Genomic DNA, 26,205 nt, shown 5'->3' with positions numbered 1-26,205 from the left:
GAATGGGAATTTGTTAAGCCCTTTCAAACATTTATAAGGCTATGTCTTCTGAAGTCTAATAGCATATAGGGAAGAGTTTTGAAGTCATACGGGTTTAAATTCGAACCTCAGCTGTCCTTGGACAAGTTGTTTAACCTGACAGAATCTGATGTAGTCACTTGTATTTTTTTAAAAACTGTATAGCTACTAAAGAACAATTAAATGCACAATTGCATAGGTAACTCTTCATGAATCTCCTCAGAAATAAGCCTTTATCCCTTAAGTTAGAAACTCAGTGCTTGGTCAAACCCAACAAGTCAGCTACTGCATCCTGCATATGACACAGAAATGAATGAATTGGCTCTGCTCCTCTGAAGAGGTAAAGAGGAACTGAGGTAGAGAGGACTGGAGTGGAGAAAAGGGTCTGTGAGATGTTGTCACCGAGGGGCCCCTGGGAGAGGCAGCAAGGATATATCCTGAGATACAGGATGCTTGGTGAGCTTTTAAGAACCAACATATGTTTGCATTTTTTTGATGCAAGCCAATATGACCTTGAGTTTATCCCATAGATAAAGGGATAATATTTGTGGTATTGTATACATTCCTAGGGCTGCAGGAAAAAAGCATCAAGAGCTGAGCAGCTTAACACAACAGAAATCTATTCTCTCATAGTTCAGGAGGCCAAACATTTGAAATTGGGAAACCAGCAGAGTTGGCTACTTTGGGGGCTCTGAGGGTGATTCTATCTCCTGCCTCTCTCCTGGCTTCTGGGTTTATGTTCATTTTGGATGCTTTCTGGCATCTAGCTCTGCTTCTAGAAGCCAATCTTTGCCCTATTGTCACCTGGTATTCTCCTGATGCATATGTCCCTCTCACTCTGAGTCTTTACTTAACAGTCTTCCATGTCTAAATTTCCCTTTTCTTATAAGGACACCAGTCACCTCATCTTAATTAATTATATCTTCAAAGACACCCCCCCCCATGCAAATCGGTTTACATTACCGATACTGAGCATTAGGACTTGAGTATCTTTTTTTAGGGCACGGGGGATATAATTCAACCCACAACAGATGTAGTAGACAAAGTGCAATTGGAGATGACCAGCCAAGCTGGTCCAGGCTTATCTGGTGCCCTTAGGGAATGGAAAGATCGGTACTTATATCTATAACTTCTTAGCACACAGTTTCGCAAGCTCTGGTACATAAATTCTCCTCCATTCTACTTTCTGCCTCTCTCCCCAGCTCTGGTAAAGTTTATATTAAAAAACACACACAACACACAGGTTGTGGGCCGATTAAAGGCACCATATCCTTCAAGCATCCTCAGGTACAGGCAGATCCTGCCTGGGACTCACCTGTCCAAGTCAAGCATCAGATATATCTATGAAGGACATTAAAGGTGGCCAAGCCTGACATCAAACAGCAGAGGCTAATTCTTCTTATCTGACCCCAAGTTCAAGCAACCATCTGAGAACAACTTCTCTTGCCACATGGGGAGATGAGAGAGCACATGTTGACTGGAGAGTCCTCATGTCCAGCACTATGGTTCTACTCTAAAGCAATAAATTGGATTTCTGGCAGCAACCAGTCAATTGTATGAGCCAGATTAGAGAAGAATCTGACCTGCAAGGTTGGTGCACCCTCTCAGTTCACTGGCACTGATTCCCCAGCCTCTAAGGTCAGGAGCTGGGCTCTACCCTTGTTGATCCCACCTAGTAAGGTTGCATGGGATGCCCAGGTCTGTCCTCACCTGGCTGGCACCCACCTTCTTAACCTCTGCTTTAGTCCATCTTCTGTTGATATCACTGAATACTTGAGACCAGGAAAAAGGAAATCCTTTTGCCCATGGTTCTGGAAATGGGGCGTACATTGTATGGATGGACATCACTGTTGGTTCTGAAGGAGAGTAGCCAATGAGGCTGTGCAGATAGGTCAGATGTCTAGTGGTAGACATCACTGCAGGAGATGCTGGAATAAGGGAGCCTCTGAAGATGAATTAGTGGGGCAGTCCTGATTCTAGATGTCAGTCATGACCCAGAGGGTTGGAAAACATGTGAAGGAAAAAAGTGTTACACAAACTGCAGATTGGGTACTGTACTATGTTAGTCAGCTTTCCTTTACTGTAAAAAAGACCTGAGATAATCAAAGAGAAAGGTTTATTTGGTTCATAGTTTAGAGATCTCAGTCCATGGTAGGTTGGCCCCATTGTTTTTGGGCCTATGGTGAAGCAGCACATCATGGTGGGAGCATGTGACAAAATGAACTGTTCAGTTCATGACTGAAATGTGAAATAGATAGAGGAAGAAATTGGATTATTACAATATCCTTAAGAGCACACCCCCAATGACATAAGGCATCCCACTAGGCTCCACCTCTTAAAGGTTCCATCACCTCTCAGTAGTACCACCCTGGGGAACAGCCTTTAACACACGGACCTCTGGGGGACAGTTCAGATCCAAACAATAGCAGGAACTATAATCTCCTCAATCTTTCAACAAGGATAATGGAGAGAGCCAAGATGTATCCTGGTTCCAATCCAAGCCCTAAGTACTCTTACCCTCTCTGTGGCTCAGTTTCTTCATCTCTCAAAGGAAGAGAATAAAGCCTATTTGAGCCTTCTTATCATATTCTTGGGAAAACACCAGGATAGTGCTTTAGGTGATGTTATTACAAGCCCAGGAACATTGACAGGACTCTATTGTGTCTCTGCATGTCTTTTACACTGTGATGGATTTAGAATACAAAAAGATAAAATAGAAAAAAGTAATGTAAATGATATCTTAAAAGACAAATGATTTAATGAGATTTGGGTGTTCTAGGCTTCTCCCATGTAGGGATCAAAGTGTCTGTGCAGATGTGGTGCATGTGTTCAAGTCCCTCAGGGCCTGAGTTTGACCTTCGCCTCCACCACAGACCAGCAATATAGATCTCAGTGAGTCTCCTGAGCTCTTTGAACTTAAACTTTCCCATCAGTACAAGAGGTACAATCAGTACCCAGAGATTTCTTGGGAAGATTAAATGTGATCAAACATGTAAAGGACCTGATATAAGAGATATTCGTTTAAGATCTATTATTATTTCAGAATGAAACATTCTTACTGCTCTGATTACCTTCTTTTTCCAGACTCTGACCAGATACTTCAACTTTGCTTGTTTAGGAAAAAAGGAAGAGTAAGGAAGCTATTCTCTTTTTTGAGGGACAAAAAAAACCCTGTCTTCTATAGATTCCTTTGTGAATGTTTTTGTTCTGGTCTGTGTCATATCCCAGTGGTGGAGCTGTTAAGAATGTGAAGCTTTTGAAAGTATCACAGCATCTTCTTTATTCCTCTTCTGCTTTTTTTAAAAAAAGTATTAGTACATGTATGCAGTATGTAATCATCACCTTCATCATGGGGAGTTGGTACATGTACATAAGACATCATAATTCTTTTTTTTCCCCCTTCTTTCCCTCCTCCCCCTCACATTTTCCTTCCCATTTAAACATTTTCTTCCTATATCCCAATAACTATCATCTATTTTGGTCCTTATTTGTGTTTTTGATTTCTTATACAACAGGAACAATCTGCTTTTTATTTGTACTTTAATGTCCCTAGGGCCACCCCAAAGGCCACCCAGCCTTTAGACTACTAGCAGCATGGCTCTAAGGCCTAGTCTGATGCTTGCTGCCTGTCCTTTCCTGACTTGCCAAGTGGCCAATGAGTCAGCCTCCTGCTCATTCTCACAGAGAATAAAAGCAGTGAAAATATTTATCAACCTCAACATGATGCTGTGGCAGTTAATGAATGAATAATTAGAGAGTACAGAAAGCTCCTCATAAACCTATCTATTATTTTTATAGGAGCTCTCAAAAGGAAGATCTTTATGAGCATCCTCAGGTGACTCAGAGTGGCTTGTGAACTTGGCCTCTGGCTGAGTTTGCCTCCATCCTGAGACAGAGTCATGAACATCTCAATCAGAGGCTCATGTCCCTACAATGTAGCTTGCCAGGGCCAGAATTCTGTCCTCTTTGGCAGTGCCAAATGGAGACGAGAAAGTTTCCAGTTTAATTAGCCAACACCACCAGTTAAATTTGAATTTTGGATAAATGATAAAAAATTATACATCACTATCTGAAATTCAAATTTAACTGAATATCTTATTCTTATTTCTTTCTTTTCTAAATGCAGCAATCCTAGAGATCCTTAGCATTGTATAGTACCCTCTCAGGAATGTGAAGCATGATTAACTTCTGCCTTTGAGAACACAGTAATTAACAGTGATAATTTCAACATGTGGCATGCAGTATAGCTCCCAAAATATGTAGCACTCCCTATGACACAGATTTCTTTCAATGGGGCTGCTTACCTATCTTCACCTTCTATAGTTGTAACCCTTCTTGTCAGATTATGTCAAACCTGCAGGTCTATATATGGCAAAATACAGTGTTTAGTTCTAGGACTTAGTGATGAGAAAATATTTGAGAAGAATTGAACCTCATACCCTGTTACAGACTCTATGGTTGATCTTATACTATTTATGTTTTTCAAGCTCAAAAAACACTCAACTAATTTTCTATAGTTTGACACATCCATATGGGCTGCTGGTCAAGAAAGGAGGATAGAGAGCAGGCAGTGTGTCACTGCCAGCACCTTCTTAGTAGTCAGGCTGGGATCAGCCTCTGTTGGCCACCAGGTCCCATCTCTGCTAGGACACTGATGGAGACCACTATGAAGCATCTCTAAACAGGACTTAAATTAGCCAATTGACTTTCCATATTTACTTGTGAGTCTGTCCAAGGCCTAGGCTCCTTGTCTGGAGATGGGTGGTGGACTCATAGTTCGTGAACCTCTGTGAGTCACTAATCCCTACTAAGGTCTGTAATGGCAGATGAAGCTGGAAAGCCTCAAAGGATAAGACAAGATCAGAGCCAAGGACACCTGGATCCAACCTCAACTAGATAAAGACTATAGCCTCAGCCACTCAGAATAATCTTTCTTAGCAAGTACCTATAAAATATTCACCAAACTGGATGGCATGTGTGTCTTAATACATTCTGAAAGATCAAACTTTTGAAGTCCAGAAGTGAAATAAATTAGAAATCTGTAACAATATTTAGAAAAACCTCAAATATAAATTTCCACACATTGTAAATATCTCTTGAGTCAACAAAGAAATCAAAAGATAAGTCAGAAAATATTTAAGCCAAAAGCTAAGGAAAATGTGGCATATCAAATCTATAGGTCACCTAGAGGAAGTCTTACAATTTTGAATGTTTGCATTAGAAAGAAAGGCATAAAATCAATTCTCCAAGTATCAAGTTTTCACCTTAAGAAGCCAGAAAAAGATGGGCAAGACAAACTCAGAGTAAGCAGGAAAATAAATAATAAAAATCAGGGCAGAATTCAGTGCAACAAAAATAGATAAATTTTAAAAAGCCAACAACTGATTCTTTAAAAAGTTAATCACAGTGATAAAACCCTAATAAGACTGAGGAAAAAAGTTAATTTTTCAATATTAGAAATTTTAAAAATGGATACCATTTTAGACTCTGTAGTTCCTAAAGTGAATATGATTAGTAACATCATGACAATGAACCGAACAACTCAGATTAAATTGACAGATTCTTGAAATGCAACTTTAAACTTATAAAAGCATATACATATGAAATGCAAAATCTGAACAGTCCTATATCTACCAAAGTATTTGAATTCATACTCTCAAACTCTACCACATGGTTTCTCTGGTGAATTAGGTATCTAAGGAAGAAATATCATACTAAACATTTAAGGAACATATTAGGCACTTAAGGAACATATTAAACATTTGAGAAAGAAACAATACCCACCCCATGCAAACTCCTATAAAACAGAAAAGGAAAATACATTTCCCAGTTCATATTATGCAGCCAACATAACCCAGATACCAAAACCTGTCATAAACATTATAAAAAAGAAAAATTATAGACCAATCTCCTTTATATATTCTTAAATTCCAAATTCTTTAGCATAATTGAATGATATATTCCCTACAAATCCTAGCATAGTGCTGGATAGAGGCAGTGATCAATAAGTCCTATAACTGAACCCTTGATTATAACATTACAAAGTTATAAAACAGATAAGCCAGTTCCAACTCCAGTGATCAGTGTTAATATTATTCAATGCTTGGTATGCAACAGGTTGCTCAGCACCAAAAGTAGATTATCTGTCTTTATAGAAACCCTAAAAATATCATCATAATTCTTACTCTGTAGATGAAAAAATCAATGGTTAACAAGTTTGCACAACTTGTCCAAAGTTATACTGTTAGTAAGGATATAGAGAAGACACTAGAGATAAATCAGGAGCTCTCAATTTGTGGGTTGAGAGACACCAGGATATTGTCAATAAGGTTCCAAAGATCTGGAAAACTATATGATGTATGGAATTACTTTTTTCAAGGGAAAGGTTTGAGGTTCTCTTAGAATCCCTGGAAGATGTAAATTCATTGGCTGGCTAAGTGATCAGGGAATCATGGCCTGGCTAACACATCAACCATGAACTACATCTGGACTGGCTTGTCTGGGAAGCTCCCATGTTTCATGTTTCTCATTCAAAATCCCTCATACACAGTATGCAGTTCTGAAAATTGGTAATTTTATATATAACGCAGAAAAATCAAAATTCTGAAAAGATGCTTTACAGTTAGTTTTCCAAGGGTTTCTAGGTGAAAATATTTTATACCAAAATCGAATAAAGATCAGTTTGATATGAAATCTAGGTTTAAATAATTCTTTACTAAATATTACTACACAAATCTTTATAGTAATGCTTACAATATTCAAATATGCTTTGTTTTCCTGGAAAAGCCCATTTTTCTATAATTTAAGTTATATTTCAAATGCTTTAAGTAAGGTGACGTAGACTATAGAATTGCAATCAGAAATCTTGGGTTCAATCCTACCTTGCCCACTTAAGAGCTGTGTCATTATGGAGAAATTACTTAATTCTCTGGGCTTCAATTTCCTCATCTTCAAGATGGGGATATAGACATTCACCTATAAGGCAGTTGTAAAGAATAAACAAAATAATTATGAAAAAGGCCTAATAATGTGCCTAGTACAAAAAAAGGCACAACCAAAAGAAATTTTTTCTTTATCATTTAGAGAATTCTATTATCAACTATTTTCTAAAATTAATTATCATTATTAATTTATCTTTTATATAGATTTACATTTTTCCACATCAGGTTGAGTACATTGTATCACAGGGGTTTTTCTAAATATTATAGACTCGGGGGGCCACCTGGCCTCTGTTAAAACTGCTCACTTTTGCGGTAATAGGGCAAGTGCAGCCATCTACAACCTATAAATGAATGAGTGTGGCTCTGTTCCAATATACAAAATAGGCATTAGGCTGGATCTGGACCTCAGCCATGCATACCAACCTGGGTTACAGGTGGTAAGACTGCATGTGCTCTGAATCACTGCCTGATTCAAGTTCTCACTCTGCCACTTACTAGCTATGTGACTGACCTTGAGCAAGTTATATGGCATCCCTTTGGCTCAGTTTCCTCACCCATAAAATGAGGATTTAAAATGGTCCTACAAAGTGTTGTTTTCTTGAGTTACCAAACCTAAAATTCTTAAAACAGACTAGAACAGAGGAAGCACTCAAACAATGTCAGTAGTTATTTTAACTTGAAGCAGGCAACAGCTCTCCCATCATTTAGGATTAGGTCTGAGCAACAGAAAATAGACTTGAGATGTGTGGCTTATCTGGCCCTTACATTAGTTATGTCAGAGTGGCCCGGCAGCTCCACTGTTGGCAGGCACACAGCCTCCCTCTATCTTGTTGCTTTGCTATCCTCAATACAGACAGCAGAGCTAGCTATCTTTTTTTTTTTTTTTTGAGACAGTAGTAAATGAGACACAAACAAACAAAAAATAGAGCAATAGCAGCATACCAGCTCACAAATATAAACAAACCAGAGCAAGAACATTTAAACTGATATAGCATTTCAAGACAAAATAATACGAATGAACAGTGGTTGTTTTATTACATATCACTATCCTCAACTACATTGCTCAGATTACCAGATGTAAGAATGGAAGATTGTTTGAAACATTAAAGAGAATAAGAAAATAATTATTAGATAATTACAGATAATTATTAGACATTAAATAGATAATTCTTAATAGATAATTATTAGACATTACAGATAATACAGAGTTTCACTAGACAAGATGGTAGGAATTCACCATGGTAATTCCATTGCATATTGTTACCTTCAAATCAGCTGCCCAGATTACTAGATCAAGCATGCAAAATTGATCAGAACATGAAAAATTTTAAGCATTAACTATTCCTTTCAATATATATCAGACATCAGCAATACAGTTATCACAGCTATTCTTATATATATTTATATTTTGCCTTCCTTCTTTCTTTTTTCTTCTTTCCCTCATCCCAGTCTTTCCCTTCTTTGAGCAATTTCTTTTTCTTTTCTATCATCTATTGTGCAGTTTGAGTTTTACTTATTCTTTCAGGTTCCTACACCAAGGAGATACACATGTGGGTCCGATTTATTTCACTTATGAGTATGGTCTCTAGTTGCATCCATTTACCTACAAAAGCCTTGAGTTTATCTTTAGCAGAGCTATCTTGTGGGTGTGTTGATGCTTGGTAGCAGCCAACACACCCACACCCAATCCACAGTCCCACCAGACAGGAGGAAGAGCTGACTGTCCCTGTAGGGGTACCGCCCTACCCATGCCAGTAATTCTCATTGGCCAAAATTGGGTCACATGGCTACACAAATCTACACAAAGCCCGTACAGTGTATGCTGGGAAATGTAGGCTTCATTCTGGGTTTCCTCTAGCTACTCAGACAGAAAAGCAGATTTGGGGGAAAACCAGCAAATTGTGCCACAACCCTGCTTTTCAACATCAGGTTTAGTAGAACCAAAATAACGAGCATAGAAGTGACTGATAGAGGAGGGAGAATTGAAACAGGAAGGGCTCTCCAAAGAAGGAAAACGAAGAGTAAGTCATCTCCGGTATGGTAGTTTTCACTTGTGGCCTGTTTGTTGTGAAGTCACCAAGGGCACAGAAATCATGTTCAGCTGCCCTTATTTTCTGTCGCTGTTTACAAAGGAATATGAAACACTGGCATTCGCTTTCCGCACCTACCATCCTCCTCTGTAGTCTCAGCCTAAGTGATGAAGCCATGGGTAAAGAGAGGTAAGCCCCTCCCCAAGGATCTCTGGCTCTGCTTTCGAGCTCTTCTGATGGTATGACTGGGGAGTGTCTGCAAAGACACCTTCACTAGCCAATTGTCCCCTGTGTCCCAGAGCTTTGCCTCCATCCCACTTCCCACTCACTCCTTCAGCACCAGTTCATGAGTGGTGGGTGCCAGGTGGTGACTCTTCCCCTTTCTGGATTTCTTCTTTCCCTCAGGAGCGCAACAGCTTGCAAAGTTATGATGAACATCTGGGTACACTACAATCTCGTACACTAGCTCCCAACTCCTTAATAACCATTGTTGGAACCCTTTGGGAAATCATAGCAGGTAAACAGATTTCACCTGAGTTACTTCCATGCATTTAAGGGCTTTTTCAAAGATTATGTTTGCTGTTTCCATTTGTTTTGTTTATACACAGGCTATCAGGAAGTTTTTTGATAAATATGTATAGTATTCCCACAGTTCTAATATATCCCAGAGTACTTAGCTGTTATCTATAATTTTTTAACCTCCCTAGCCATGCACACAGGTTAAATTAATTCAATGAGCCTAAATTCCTGATATGTAGAATACATAAAGAACTCAAAAAATTATACCCTTCCCCCGGGGCTGGGGATTTAGCTCAGCGGCAAAAGCGCCTGCCTGGCAAGCGCAAGGTCGTGAGTTCGGCTCCCGGTACTGGAGAAAAACCAAAAAAAATAAAAAATAAAATAAACCCTTCCCCCAAAATAAAAGACCCAATCAAAAAATGGGCAAATGAACTGAATAGATGCTTCTCTTACTTTTTTTTCCTGGTACCAGGAATCGAACTCATGACCTTGCACTTGCCAGGCAGCTGCTGCACTGCGGAGCTAAATCCCCAGCCCCTAGATGCTTCTCAAAAGCACAACTAGCCAACAAATTTATGAAAAAATGTTCATCTCTGGCCATTAAAGAAATACAAATTAAAACAACATTAAGATTTCACCTTACTCCAGAAAGAATGGCCATCTTCAAGAAAGCAAATAATAAATGCTGGGGAGAGTGCCAGAAGGGGAGAAGGAACCCTTCTACATTGTTGGTGGGAATGTAAACTAGTATAACCACGATGGAAATCAGTATGGAAATTTGTCAAAAGACTAAAACTACAAATTCTATTCGACCCAGCTACTCCCCTTCTGGTTTTTTTTTTGTTGTTGTTGTTGTTTGTTTGTTTGTTTGTTTGTTTTGGGGGGTTTTTTTGGTTTTTCTCCGGTACCGGGAACCAAACTCACGACCTTGTGCTTGCCAGGCAGGTGCTTTGCCGCTGAGCTAAGTCCCCAGCCCCTCCCCTTCTGGACATCTTTCCCAAAGAGCTAAAAATATCATATTACAGAGATACGTGCATACCAATGTTTATAGAAGCACAACTCACAATAGCTAAATCTTAGAAGCAACTTAAATGTCCATCAACAGACAAATGAGTAAAGAAACTGTGATATCCATACATAATGGCATACAGCTCGGTTATAAAGATAAACTTGAGGCATTCGTAGGGAAATGTAGAGACCTTGAAAACATAATGTTAAGTGAAATAAATCAGACACACAAACTGAAATACTGTATGGTTTCTCTCATGTGTATAATCCAAAGTATAAATAAAGAGCAAAATAAAAGATTCATAAAAAAGTAAACAGGGAAATAGATATTTTGCAAATGGGAAGGGTCCCAAGGGGGATAGAGGGGAAAGGGACATAAAAGATTTAAGATGTGTCATTCACGTGTACCAACTACCCCAATGAATGTAACCTTTATATGTTCCAAATTTGAACTAAAATAATGATTATGAAAATGGGGAAAAGGGATCTAGAGATGAAGAGAGGGAAATGGGTAGGGAGGGGAACAGGAATAAAAAGAATCAATATATATTCAGTAGATGTACCCACTCCCTAAAATGAATGTGAACATCACGTCCTCCAAACGTGTACTAATAAAGCACGACCTAATAAAAAAGATAATCTATCGCTATTATTTGCTCATTCAGAAGACATTTTGCAGCCTTAATACATACAATGGAAATGATTTTTAAATAGTGCAGCAAAAAATGAATTTAGTCTCTTTTTCTGAGTGCCACGTGGTCCCCTCTTTGACTATGCAGTCTCCTGTTTGCGTTGGCTGAGAAGGAATGCCTGAAATAACCACTACTCTCTAGAATCCAGGACAATGCCTGATTTTTAGGAATTTTTAAATAAATACATCTTGAAATAAGTGAGAATCATGATTCAGCTAGTGTGTGTTTTGTAAAGGTGTGTCTTCATCCTCAACAAATACTTCTGCGCCCTTGGCAATGCACCACCTTTCTTCTTGGCACAAACTGCAGGTGTCACAGAAGAAACAGGGTTGGTGACAAGTTAGTCCAGAGCAACTGGAAATCAGCTCACTTCTGTGAGATACTTGAGGTTTCCTGCAGGACCAGGTTCTCCATTGCATGGAGTATTGATGGTTTTCCTCTTACTGGTTTCCCAGCTGGGAATAAATACAACATCAAGGTACTAATTACTAAAAGTTCCAGTCAGCATAAAGAATGTTTATTGGTATGATTGTGAGGGAATCATTTGAAACAAAGTTTATAGAAAATAATCCAGTAGAAATCTAAACCCACTGAAAACACTTGAACCCTAGAACATTTAGTTGAGGTTGCTTGGAAATACAAGAATAATAAAATTCCTTCATATCATTGTGTTTGTTTTTAAGAGTTCTTCAGGACACAGTATTTTGGGATTCAGTGGTTTTCTTTTTTTTCTATTTTTACCATGTTTTTAAAATTTTAAAATTTTTCATAGGCAGAAAGTATATGTATTTATCCTGTACATGATGTTTTGAAATATGTATATACGTGGAATGGCTAAATCAAGCTAATTAGCAAAAGCGTTACCTCACATACTTATTTTTGTGGTGAGAACCCTTAAAATTTACTCCTTTAGCAATTTCAAGAGTACAGTACATTCTCATGATCTGTAGTCACCATGTTATACAACAGATCACTTGAATTTACTCCTCCTAACTGACATTTTATTCCTTCACTCAACATCTCCGCCAAACTCCTCACCATCCATCTTCCCTGACCCTGTACTTCATGCTGTTATAACACTCCAATGCCCTCACTTCTTAGAAGAGCACATAATACTATTTAAATTATTTAATGTATAACAGTTGTTTTGGCTTCAGCTTTGCCCAGAGGATGTTCTGAACTTTTTAACTTCCAGCTATTGTTGTTCTCAAACCCACCCCATGCTGTACTGGTGGCACCACAATCACTTTTGATAAATGTTAAGTAGCTGTCACTTTGTCAACTCCAAAATGTAAGCTCATGTCTTTGTAGCTGAGGAGATTCATTTCTCACATCCAAGAACTTAGGCATTGGCATTATTAATGCTGTGCCAAACATACTCCTTATGCCTCTACATTTTATTCATTCTCTTCCATTGTTTTGTCTACACACCTGCCTACTGCTTCCAACCAAAGCTCCTGCCTCATCCATAGCAAACAGGAGCTTCGTCTTATCCACCCTTGCCTTGGCAACCCCAGTACCTAGTATAATTTTTCATGTGAGCAGCAAGTTCTCAATAAATGCTCGTTGAATAAAATAGGAGACACGGCCATCAAGTAGCCATGCTTATTTTCTTGTGTGGCTTCTAAACTGACTTTTAAAGTATTTACAAAAATGTTTGGAGGGTTGGCAGCATTAGACAATGAGATCATGGCTTTAAAGAGCCTCTGCTGAAATCTTAAGACCCAATATATTTACCAGAGGGACAAAAAGCATTTTACTCATTTTCAGTCACATGAAATTATGAAATCACAGAATGTTATAAATACATCTTATCCTTCAACTAGGCCAAGCTTTCTCGTGAAGAAACCAAAGCTCAGACAACTTACAGAACTTATTCAAGTCATCAGTTCATAGCAAAAGAAATACTAAGTCCCACTCTTGTAACTCCATACATCACTAACTAGTATTTTTTATTACTAATATTCCCTCTAGAGACTGCTAGAAACAAGCACAAAATATGCCTTTACTCAAGAGGCCAATGTGGGAGGGTCACATGATCCCACGAGTTTGAGATTAGACTGGGCAATGCAGCAAGACCACCTCAAAAAACAAAATAAAAAAAGTCCTTATATTTTATTTATTTATGACTAGGAAACTTCCTTGAGGAGTAAAAAAAATCTTATTCCCAAGAGGCCATTACAACATTTTCTGACCAAGATGAACTTCGCAAACATGAAAACACTTGTCATGATCCATAGAATTTTTGTTTTTATTCTCTAGCACCTTATAAGCTACAATTTTTTTTGGAAACAGGGTCTCACCATGTAGTTGAGGCTGGCTTTGAACTCACCATGTAGCCAAGGCAAGCCTCAAACTCACGGCAATCCTCCTACCTCAGCCCTCCAAGTGCTGGGTTTGCAGGCATGTGCCACCATGCCTGGCTAGCTAGATATTTTGAATGACTTACTTTAAAAAGACAGTATTTATCATATATGGTTTTAGTTTCTTGTCTATCTCTTTGTTTATTTGTTTGTTTGTTTTTAAGGGCTAAGGGTATGAGATGCTTAAAAAATAATAATAGGTTTTTCCAGATGTAAAATGAAACTATTATCATGATCAAATTTCCTTCACAAAAAAGGAAAGATTTGCAAAAAAAGAATATTTTAAAAATAGAATATTAAAATGAAACAAACGAAAATGAAGATCAAATGATTAACAGAGACTAAAAACTGAACAATCTACCTGATATATGGACCTAATTTAGATTTCAAAACAAACTACATATATAAATAAAACATAAAGTTATATCCTCAGGACATTTGAGAAAATCTAAATATAGACTGGTTGTCAGATATTATGAAGGAATTATATTGTTTATTTTGTTAAGCATAATGATAGTATTACAGTTATAGAAGAAAATACCTTTAATTTTTAGAGTTGTACAGTGAAGTATCTAAAGATTAAATGTTATGATGTCTGGGACTGATTTTATAATACCTCAGCAATAGAAAAAATAAAGCACAATTGTAAAATCAAAGTGATAGGTTTGTGAGAATTCACTATATTATTGTCTCTTCTTTTCTACATAAAAAGTTTTCACAGGGCTAGAATTAAAAAGCACATTAAGCAAAGGGAGTAGTATTTGTGATTTAACAACACCATTTAGTGTTGAAATTACTTTTGGGCTCAGTGTAACTATAAGAATGTTTTGATGGGTCTTTTGATGTAAAGTTTCATTTCTACCTACCCATAAGTGAAAATTGATTCAGAACTTTAATTTTTAAAAACCCTATAATCAAAATGAGTATTTTCTGTAAAGAGAAAGTATAACTTGAAGAATTGGCATTGTAGGAATAAAGAAGTTAGGCTGTAAGTCACTGTCAGGAATGATTCACATGAAAATATAGGTCAAAGACGTTGACAGTGTGTCTTGAGTTCCAGGAATTTAGGTGCTCATTTTTCTTGCCTTTTTTTTTTTTTAAACTGGGGATGGAATCCAGGGCCTTGTACATGCTAGGCGAGGGCTCTACCACTAAGCTATAGCCTTAGTACACACACACACACACACACACACACACACACACACACACACTTTTTCAAAATTTTGAGACATGGAGGTTCTCACTGACTTCCCTAGGTTGTAAGCTGCAAATCTCCTACCTCAGTCTCTGCAATAACTGAGGTCATAGGTGTGTACTACTACATTCTGCTCATTTTTTCTTTTTTAACTGATATTCCTTGCACTCTTCAGTGCTCTCTTCTGCATGAATAGTCTCAAAATGCTGGGCTTTTCATTCTTTCTTCCCTTCTCTCTCTTTTTTCTTTTTGTTTGTCTGTTTTTCCTCCATAATTCTCACAATTGACGTTTTTATATACTGTCAACTGAGTGGCATTTTGAAGATCAGGCATTTTGAAGATCAGGAGGGAGTCTAACATCTTTTTCTTTTCATTTTTTCTTTTTTTAAATGAGCATCAAACCCAGAGCCTTGTACATGCTAGGCAAGTATAAACCCAAAGAACTGAGGTAAAAATCTGGTTGCTGATATATGTGGATGGTGTTATATATTAAAGGTACTTAGATTTCTTAGAGTTAATAATGAGAATGTTAGAGTGACACCCATCAAGGTTTCATCCTAGCTGTGCTACCTACTGTATGAGCTGTCTAAGCCTTAGGGGATTTCTTTGGAAAAGAAATGAAAGAATACTATGTACCTTAGAGAACAGTCAGAAGGATTAAATGAGATGATGCATGTGCAGCACACACAGTACCTGGCTCCCAGCACAGTAAATGTATGATACATGCATAATTTCTAGTTAAAATTATGTAAAATCATGCAAATATGGGATTTCAATTGTTAGGAAGTTTCCTTCCTTCCGACCCGCTTGCCCTCCATGTCCGGGACTCTGGTGCAGGGTGTGAGAGCCTGGGTAGGATGCAGAAGGCATATTTGGAGAAAGGGAGGAAGCAGGTTGATTTCTTACAGAGGAAAATCTGTAAGTAATATGGAGAATAATGGGAGCCAAGTTTCCCATTGTCAGAGAAAAAAGGTACAAATACAGAAAAAGAAATGAGCTAAAATGAATCCTATGGTATTAGATTTGGGATTGGAAGTATTAGGAAGTATTGGCATGAACTTATGGTTTTTAATATGCATTAGCAAGTGGAGAAGTAAATATAAATGTATTAGGTATGTATGTGTGGTCTTTCATATGTTTAGGTAGATCCATAGCTCTGCTTATACATTTATGATAGACATCTTTATTTATATAGAGTTGATTGTTATGGATGGATAGATCCAAAACTTTGTTATCCATAGATGATAAATAGATAGATAGATAGATAGATAGGTAGGTAGACAGATAGATAGATAGATAGACTTCTAGCTAATCCTGAGAGTAGTGGTAACCCACTAACAATGTGCACACCTAGAGTCTACACATTGGTATCTAAATATCATTCTCTGCTAAAAGCACTAAAGGATTCTTGGAGAAATGGTTGATTCTATTCTGTTGGTTGAGTCCAAGAATGAGGCAGGGAAAATACAAGATAAGTCTATAATATCTTGCATCAGAAAATAGGGAAGGGCTCAAAGATGACAGGGATGTATTAAAAGGACATAGAAACCAGCTTGATGGACCACAACAATCCACAAATCCACAACAATCAAAATAATTAATTATGGTAGGAGATGATAGCCAGCTGGATAAAATAGAAATCCATATTTATACTGGTATAAAAGATGCCATAATAAATAAATGGGAGAGAACAGAAAGCTTTCCCTTACATTGAAATGCCAACTAATAAGTGTACAATAATAATGGAATTAGAAAATTATAATTTGACAACATAGTAATTATTAGTGCAGCAAGCAAACATCAGATGGACACTCCAATATGTGGGTGAAAATTTGATGAGGAATGGAATGTTTTCATAGTCTCAAAGTATCTCCTGGCAATGACCTTATTGGTAATAAAAGAAATATAAACCTTATACCAGAGAAAACTGGAAGACAACAGTTTAATGCAACCAAAATTCATGCTGAAGCCAGGAGTGGTGGCAGTCCTTGTAATCCCAGCTACTCAGAAGACTGAGGCAAGCAAATCATAACTTCAAGATCACCCTGAGCAGTTTAACAAAATCCCATCTCATAAAAATTATACTGTATCATTTATCGTGAAAAAATGGAAATCTTGGTCATGGATTAGATGCTTCTTTATGAAGGACATTATTGACATAGCAGGCAGAACATGAATGAAGTTATACAACTAGATGGCTGTGCTTTATCCATATTAATTGTTAATGATGGTAGTTGTGGATATTTAGGAGGATGTCCTTGTTCTTGGGAATTTCATAATGAAATATTCAGGGTTGATAGTATATAATAATAATTTACTCTTTGATAGCTCAGGAAAAATGGCTTTTATACTATTTTTATAAACTTTAAAGTTGAAAACATTTCAAATATTTTTTAAAACTAGGAATGAAGGGTGGTGATAATTATACAACAGTGTAAATGTACTCAATAGCGTTAAATTATGTAATTAAAATAAGAAATGTATGTTGTGTGTATTTGATCAGTTTTTCTAAAGGCTAGAAAATAGTAAATGAAAACTAGAAGATAAACGGTTTGCTTAAGAAACACACTCAGAACTAGTTTGTTGCATGTGGCTGTGGAAGAGCTTGCACACACTCTCGCTTGCCTGAATCAGGGATAAGGGAGTGAAAGCAGTTACTCTAATACAGAAGATCACCTTGGAGTAGCAGCACCCCTCGCGGCTCTTTGGGATTTTGTGGTTGTGACTGTTAATCCTGACATATCAACTTCATTGGATTAAGAAGTGCCCAGCAGATTAGTAAAGCTCATTCCTGGGTGTGTCTGGTCGTGGAAGTTTGTCCTTGGGAACTGTACATGGTCTATGACCCCACCCTCTCTGGCACTGTTCCCTTGTTCCCCTTCCCAGTTCCCTGGACTACCAGCTTTGTTCCACCGTGCTCTTCTGCCATGATCTTCCTGCCTTGGAACCAGCCAAGTAGGGACTGAATTCCTCAATAATTGTGAGCCAAATTAAACGTCTCCTCCTGCAGTTATGGGTGGCTGATATTGTGTCTCAGCCAGTAGAAAGCTGACTAATATACAATGGGGATATTTTTCTATCATTACTGTCTCTGGGGAAGAAGGGTGCTGCTGGAATTTAGTAGACAGTAGCTAGAAATGACAAATTTGCTGAAATGTGTGACACTAGACAGCTCCAAGTTTCCATGACTCTCAAGTGTTTCATAGATCTTCATGAGAGGAAAGAAACTTTTTAAATATCTGCTCTCAGAACTCCGTTTTATAGATAAGTACAATTTTTTCACTATGTTCACACTCACTGGATTTTCATGAACACAACGCCCATCTAAACTGAGAACAGAGCTCACATTGTTTTGTTTTAAAATCTACGAAAAAGCTACTTACTATGTTGAAAAAAATGAAGTCACCTTTACCAAATGGCCAGTGGTTATCTGGGTCACTAATACGCACACCTTCATCACTTTGCCTTTGCCATTTTCATATGCAACTATGTGACAGCTGTTTTGAGCTTCCTCTTAATTGACTTATGACCCAAAAAATTATTAAATTATCAGACACACGAAACGTGAAGACCTAGTATTGTTGCTTTAAAAGGATTATTTTAAATGTTTTACATTTGCTGTCAAATTTGTGGTATATTATTTTGTTTCTCAGTGATTCGAAATACATTGTGAAATTGCATGTGACAATGATTTATTCTTCAGTTACAAGCTATTTTTCAGTTCCTTATTTTACTCTCTTTCCTGTCCCCTCTCTGTCCCTTTGTCTATTGAAGCCTGTGGTTTCCAAAGCCTAGTTATTCTGGAGCGAATTTAAGATCAGTTGAAGAGATACGTTCTTGGCAATTCTTAGGCATGATGGTGGCCCATGTGCAAAGACAGGAAGTCACTGTGACATTAAGTGTGCAGCTGAGTTCCAAGTTCACCCTGCGTCTCCCACACTTGTTCATAGCCTGCAGTCTGTCATTTGTTTTAATATATCTCACGACTTCAGTCAGGTTCTATCTTTCCTCCATTACAAGTAATTCAGGCCTGTTACTTATCTTTGCACACACTAGTACCTTTACTCTTTGCCACTTGGTACATTTTCTACAGAGGGGCTTCTGATCTTACTTCTTGCAAATGCAAAGATCTGTGACAACCAGGTGCAAACATTCCTTGTATCAAGTGTACAAGCACCCCTGTTCCTGAGTACTTACATGATATTGTTTCATAAATTACTTCCCTTTTATACCTACTTAATTTTATCATTAGGATATTATATGCACTTTTAAATAATGTATGTAGGCAGTTACATATATATTCATTATATATCTGCAAGAATTTTATTTCTGGATAGCAAAGGAGATATTACAAAAGATTTCTTGTGAGGAGTAGGTGTTGGTAAAGATGTGATCTTTGATGTCTCTGAGAGTTGTATCAAGTGTGGCCCATACAATCTAGGCATATTATGAAGGTGGGAAGCAGGATGATGGAGGCACTTTTTAAAACATCAAGGGGACAGTTGCAAGAGTGGAGGATACCAAGCAAAGCAGCCCAGCATTTGGTGCTCAAATACCTTTAAGGCAGTTATGCAGACTGAGTTTGGATGGGCCCAAGTGGCCCCCGGGGAAGAAAACATGGCCAATGGGAAATTTTCCAGTGAGGCTGATATTAGCCCCACATAAAGAATGTTGGCCCAGCTCTGGCATACCCACCCTGCTGGCCCTCTATGCAGACTCAGGGTCCCCTCCCCAGCCCCAGGCCCCCACCCCAGCTGTTGTCCCACCCATCCTTCATTCAGTTCTGACTCCACCGGGGCTAAGCAGGAGCCAACAGAAATGGATCCCGCTCTGTACCCGCTCAGTTGTTTTCTGTCACCTTCCCTACAGTCCAGGCCTTGAATCATTTCTGACACTATCTAGATTAATTAGTGCACCATAAAGACCATTTCTAACTGTCTGATCCAGTATGATCTGTCCTTAGCTCCCAGAGACAAACTCTGGCTTCACAATTCCATTTGGCCTTTAAAAAAAGTGATGGGCACAAACAACTTACATGGATTTATATCCATGATTGTTGTCTGCTATTCATAATAATGGAAATTCAATATGTCCAGCAATAGAGGACTAATAAATTATACATCTACTCTAATGAAAAAAAAAATGATACCCCAAAGGGGATCCTCATCTTCCCCATAACAACCCAGCCACTACTGAAGATGTTCAAACCAAGACTGAGTGCCTGTTCCGGTTTGGGGTTTTTGCAAGGGAGAACAATACAATACAGGACACATATTTTATAAGATTATTTGTAATAGTTACCCAAAGAGAGTGCCAGAAATTTGTCCACACACTAAAGACCAAAGAATCCAGCTGAGAGTCTGGATCTTTTGATAATGTCCCGGATGAGTCCAGCTGAAAACCTAGAGCTCATAACAATGCCGTCCATGAGTCCAACTGGAGGCCCAGAGTCCATAACATTATCTCATGCAGGCCTGTTTCACGGATCTGCTCTGGAAAGGCCCAAAGGTCAGTGATGGAATCTAGGAACTCTGTGCCAGCAGGATGAAGGATCTGTGCTAGCAGGCTGAGGGTTCTGCACGGAGCCAGGAAGGGACACCCAAAGTAAGAACCAGAGCTCCCCTGAAAAGTACCACAGCCATCCTCAGCAACAGCAACAGCAGCCCCTGAAGCAACAGCAACAGCAGCAGCAGCAGCAGCAACTGAGCAACAGCAATAGCAACAGCGAGGTCCCAAACTCCTCTGATGATCAGGACAGCTGAGTTCCCATCAGGAAAACCAAAGTGAAAAGCTTCTCCAGGAGACTGAACAGTGCACCATCTTCCCTTCCAGAGCCAGGAAGTGATGCTCAGAGTGAGGACCAGAGCTCCCCTAAAGTGAACCAAAGCTATTGTCAACAACAACAAGGTCCTGAGCTCCTTGGAGGATGAAAATGGCCAAGTTCACCAGGAAAGCCAGCATGACAAGCTCCTCTGAGAAAACCAACAGCTCCTTATAGCTTCTCTCTGCTTCCAACAGACTCCCAACAGCTTCTACCAGCAACTAACAGCCTCCCTTCTTCTCCAGTTCTGCCTCTTATGCTGCTGGCAACAGTCCCCAGGTAGGCTTCCCACACCCAGCACCACGCTTACTCAGTTCAGCTGGGTGTTACAAGTTGACCACCAGTTGTCAATCCACCACAGTGCCACAGACAGAAGGCACTAGACCCATCTGAGTATGTAGAGTTTAGGTGGGTCAGATCTGGGGCAAGGCTGCTGAGATCCAAATTCATCCAACGAATGAAGCAGTGGAGAAGCTTCATTCCTCTATGTCACAGTCTCCTCACATGTACCATGCAAATGTTGAAAGAAGAAAAACAAACCTCTCTCCATGAGTTCCTATGGCACAGATTAAGTAATCAGTTGTTAACAGCTGTTTCTATTCATTTTTTTCCAGTACTGGAAATCAAACTTGGGGCTCAGACAAGCTAGTCAATGCCCTATGCTGAGCTCTATCCCACCTCTTTTATTTATTTAATTTTTGAGACAGGTTCTTGCTAAACTGGCCAGATTAAGATCAAACTCATGATCCTCTCGCCTCAGCCTACTGAGTAACAGGTATTATAGGTGTGTGTCACTGTGCTAGGCTTCTATTTATGAAAAACCACAAGGAGAAAGAGAAATAAGAAACAGAGAGTCCTAAATACTTTCCACTTCCTTGTTGAGATACAGTTATATCTTACCCTTAGGTTCTATGAAACTTTCCTGTATTCTTATATGATAGTTCCTTTTTCTATTTAAGTTAATTCAAGTTACTTTCAGTTACCCACAACCTGAGAAGCTTAACTAATACAGATGAAGAAGCTCCTAAAATAGCTGCTGAAAATAGTTCTAAGAAATTAACAAGAGCTGACTAAAACTGAGCCTGGTGGCACTCACCTGTAATTTCAGTACTCTGGGAAGCTCAGGCAGGAGGAGGATCATAAGTTGAAGCCCAGCAGGGGAAATTCAGCGATTTAGCAAGACCCTGTCTTAAATTCTTTTTTAAAAAATTTTTTTAAAGAGCTAGGGATGGAGCTCAATGTGAAGGCCCTGCATTCAAGCCCCAGTATAGAAGAAGATGGGGGAAGGGGGAGGAGATTATGACATAATACCAGCATTTGGGGGTCACCATGGTTGGTGGCAGATTCCACAGCTTGCTTGGTAGACTGTCTTGGAATTCCCCATTAGGATACTGATGACTGTACACAAAAATATATGAATTTACACTGTGTTATGGCCTGTATCTAGATGTTTCCCCCAAAGCCTCATGCAGCCCTAGGTGAGGCTTTTCAGAGGTGGCTGGGTCTAAAGTGTATGATCCTGGGATCAAGGATCCAATGCTAGGAATAAGAGAGTAAGTGCTGCCTGCCTAAGGGTGGGTAGCTTAGATAAAACATAAGGGACATAAAGAGAGTCATTTCTTGTTGCTTATTGCTTCCTGCTTGCTGCCTTGTGCCTGCCTGCTCTGCGCTGCCCCTCTGCCATGCCACTCTGCTTTGGAGCTAGCCAACTATGAACTCAAACCTCTATGAATTGTGAGCTAAATAAATGTTTCCTCCTTTAAGTTTTGGTGTTGAGTATTTTGTCTCAGCAATGAGGAAGAATAACTAAGAGAACTATCACTGAACATAAGAGTAGAAGGGAAGCCACATACCAAAATGTGGGGAAATTTCCAGTGAGTTCAGGTTGGATGAAGCTAAGTTGAAAATTACCCTTGTGTATCTTCTCTATCTCTGTGCTCTGAACCAGTGCTTCAATGGGTGGCTGGAAGGAAAGTAGAGAGACCTTGGCTCATCTCTATTAGGAGTTCCTATTAATAACCTGAGTAACTCTGAGCAGGCCAACTTATAATTCATGCATGAAAGTATCAAGATGTTCTCAAATAAGCAGGGGCTCGCAATATACATCATCATCTACCTTTCTGAAAACATCATCGGAAAAGAAGGAAAGGTATGCAATAAATATAGAAACCATATGAATATACACCTGATTTTTTCTGATCTGGTTTCAAAATTTATTAAGGCCAAAAACAAAAAAACCTCCTTAAAAACAGCTGTCTGAGGAAATACTTAACCCACATTATAACAAACCAACTCACCAGTGAGAGTGTGGGGAAAGGGCATCTTTATTAAACACAAATGTTCTTAACTGTAATAATTAAGAGAACTTGATTTAAGCATATGGCTCATAAAGCTAAACTTCAAAAAGAGTTAAAATAGATTGTCTATTTCAAATCACTTTAGATGAAAGCAAATAAAGTACTGTGTATACCCCAGATGACAAGAGCTGTTAACAAAGAAAATAACAAGTGTAGCAAATAGAAAGCGTACATCAAGAACATCAATAAGATATTTAGTAGTTAGTTCAAACTGCTTCATGACAAAATGCCAAACAGAAGTAAAGCACCAAACACATATGAACTCACGGTATAAAAGAATCTGAAAGGAAAATATTTAAGTTAGTTGTACTGCTTGGATGTACCTTTTTTCTGTTTCTTTGTCCTTTTCTGGGTTTTGCAATTTGTCTACAATGAAAATGTATTGTTGTATAAGTCAGGGCTCATTATTGTAAGCAACAAAACTGACTCTGGCTATCTTAAATTTAAAAGGAAAAAAAAAAAAGCCAGGCATGGTGGCACATGCCTGTAATCACAGCATTCCACTCAGGAGGCTGAGGCAGGAGGATTGCCATGAGTTCGAGGTCATCCTCAGCTACATATCAAGTTCAAGGCCAGCCTGGACTATATAGCAAGATCCTATCTCAAAAAATCAGAAGGAAGGAAGAAAGGAAGGAAGGAAGGAAGGAAGGAAGGAAGGAAAAGAAAAAGAAAAAGAAAAAGAAAAAGAAAAAGAAAAAGAAAAAGAAAAAGAAAAAGAAAAAGAAAGAAAAAGAAAAAGAAAAAGAAAAAGAAAAAGAAAGAAAGAAAGAAAGAAAGAAAGAAAGAAAGGTAGGTTATTTGGGAGGTTGTTGGGGTTTTATGGAATCAAGGACAGACCTCAGGACTTGCCCAGACTGCACCATCCAGAGAAGCTTGTTTATGGTTCTTATGTCCTGATCTTATTTACAACAGAGACAGATTGATCCTTACAGTGTGACTCAAAATGCCCTCAAAAGTATCCGCTGCCACCTCTTTAGCTACTGAATCTACTAGGAACAAGTCTCTCTTAGTCTATGCATTCCTCTGCCCACTTTCAAGACCCAGGGAGAGCATCTGTGTCAGTGCTCTCCAGAGAAGCACAGCTAGCCAGACTGCTGCACAGAGCAGGCCTGTGAGCCACAGGAGGGTAGTTGCGCTGCCTGAGTTTGAGGCTGTCTGTTGGCAGAGTTCCGGTGGAGGGCAATCTGCTTACTCCAAGTTTACTGACTGCAACATTAATCTCACCAGGCATGGCGGTCACACCTGTACTCTCAGTACTCTGGGAGGCTCTGGCAGGAGGATCACAAATTCAAGTTCCACCAGGACAATTTAGAGACTTAGTGAGACCTTGTCTCAGTTTTCTTTTTTAAAGTGTGTAAGCGGGGTGTAACGCACTGTGAAGGCCCTGAGTTCAAAGTATCAATAAACAAACAAACAAATAAGTGTTAATCTCCTCTAAAAAAGTATCTCCACAACATTAAACTAGCATTTGACAAATCAAACAACTACAAAAAAAAAAAAAACAGAATTTGGCCAAATATCTGAGCTCCATGGCCTAGCCAGGTTAACACATAAAATTCACCATTGCAGCATCCAACTGCTTGACCTACAGCATGTGCAGGAGTGTGGGGGAGAAGGGATCCCACACACAATTCCCTCTCATAGTAAGAAGTGGGCTCCAGGCCCTACCATTACCCTACACAGGGTGACGCCCCAGATACAGGAAGCAGCCAGATGCTGCACAGCCTTTAAAAAAGATAAATATTAACCAGATATCAGTCCTCTGTCTGAGGAATAGCTGGCAAAAATTTTTTCTCATTCTGTAGGTTGTCTCTTCACTCTGTTGACTGTTTCCTTTGATGTGCAGCAGCTTTTAATTTGATATGATCACACTTGTTGATTCACAGTATTATTTTTTGTGTCATTGGGGTTCTATTCAGAAAGCCCTTGTGTAAGTCTATGTCTTCAAGAGCTTTCCCTGTTCTATCTCCTAACAGATTACGTAGGGATATTCAGTTTTCCCAGCACTATTTATTCAAGGGGCTATCTTTCCTCTACTGTATGTGTTGGGTCCCTTAGTCGAAAACCAAATAATTGAATGTGCCTGGGACTGTTTCTGCTTCCTCTATTCAGTTTCTCATATATATATATATATAAAATTTCACCTTTCCATGAGGAGGCTAAGGGGCAACTTTTGGTCATCCTGAATGCAAGTTCAGACAAGACTGGGCACGTTCAGGGTGATATGGATGCAGACACCAAAAGCTAGTTCATTCCACACTAGCCACCTCCACCGTGCTGCCCAAGTCTGACCCCAGTGAGAATGCAGTCCCTTTCAAATGGGAAGGGGAACAAGAGATGGGGGCGGAGGGAAGAAAGGCAAAGGGGATTTTTAGAAAGAGAATCGAAGAAAAACATGGAAATAGAGATTTTTCAAATGGGCAGGGAAATAAGAGTTGGAGGAAGCAGGGAGGGTTGGGAGAGGAAAGGGACCAAAAAAAAAAAAAAATTAAAATGTATTATGTACATGTGCAAGCTCCCCAGTATAAATGTAGGCATTCTGTACTGCAAACATGTACCAATAAAAAAATAAAACTAGAAATCAAAAGATAAATATTTGGGATGGTTACATTTATTGATAACACTTTTTCCTTATAAAGGAATTGTAAGTGAACAGGAAGCCCTTGCTGGATTTAGAGACCATGAGTCATGTCAGCATGGTTTTGTGACTTCATCCAAAACCTTCTCCCACCAGTGCTTTTCCACTTCCAGCCTTTTCCATGTTGGGCAACTGCCTTTCAAGCCACTCAGTCATCCAAGCCTGGAACCTGGCCTTCCCCCATGCTCCTCTCTCTGTTCACTGCCCATATCCAGCAGCCACCCACATGACCATCGCAGTCCCCCATCCTCTCCATCCCTGCAGCCACAGTCTTGAGCCAGGCTCACATCCACTCTTGTCTGACTCTAATCTGAACCTCGCAGGTGCTCTTCCCTCCTGTTTCCTTCTGTACCATCACTACCCTTCCAGCGTGGACTTTCTGCAAACCAGTGAACACTATAGCTCTGGTCTTGGCACATACCTGCTTCTGTGAGGGTTCCCAAAGAGTGGAGACTGTCTGCTTGGCTTGGCTAAATGAAGGGGACTCATCACAACTGTCAAATGCTTTGTGACCGACAGAGCTCTGTAGCATATCTCATCACAAAGGACACAGAACACGTGGCACCAAAAGAAAGTTGAAAACTATACAACTTTAAAATAAATCACTAAAAAAAAAATAAAAA

At 39.0% G+C, this 26,205-nt stretch overlaps 1 long non-coding RNA gene across 1 annotated transcript in view; it reads right to left on the bottom strand.

Annotated features, from left to right (window-relative positions):
* The window catches only part of LOC102016312, a 55,512-nt gene extending 29,450 nt beyond the window's left edge, over positions 1 to 26,062 (bottom strand). The window contains exons 1-2 of the long non-coding RNA XR_261972.1: positions 26,004 to 26,062; positions 6,900 to 6,993 (exon numbers count right to left, since the gene is read on the bottom strand). This is a non-coding gene — a long non-coding RNA (uncharacterized LOC102016312). The remainder of the gene's footprint in view (positions 1 to 6,899; positions 6,994 to 26,003) is intronic.
* Between the last annotated feature and the right edge of the window lie 143 nt (positions 26,063 to 26,205).

Source organism: Chinchilla lanigera, unplaced genomic scaffold (assembly GCF_000276665.1).
Source record: "Chinchilla lanigera isolate Chin_1 unplaced genomic scaffold, ChiLan1.0 scaffold00038, whole genome shotgun sequence".
Taxonomy (NCBI): domain Eukaryota; kingdom Metazoa; phylum Chordata; class Mammalia; order Rodentia; family Chinchillidae; genus Chinchilla; species Chinchilla lanigera.
The sequence above is the reverse complement of the archived record's forward strand: the minus strand, read 5'-3'. Positions and strand labels throughout refer to the sequence as shown.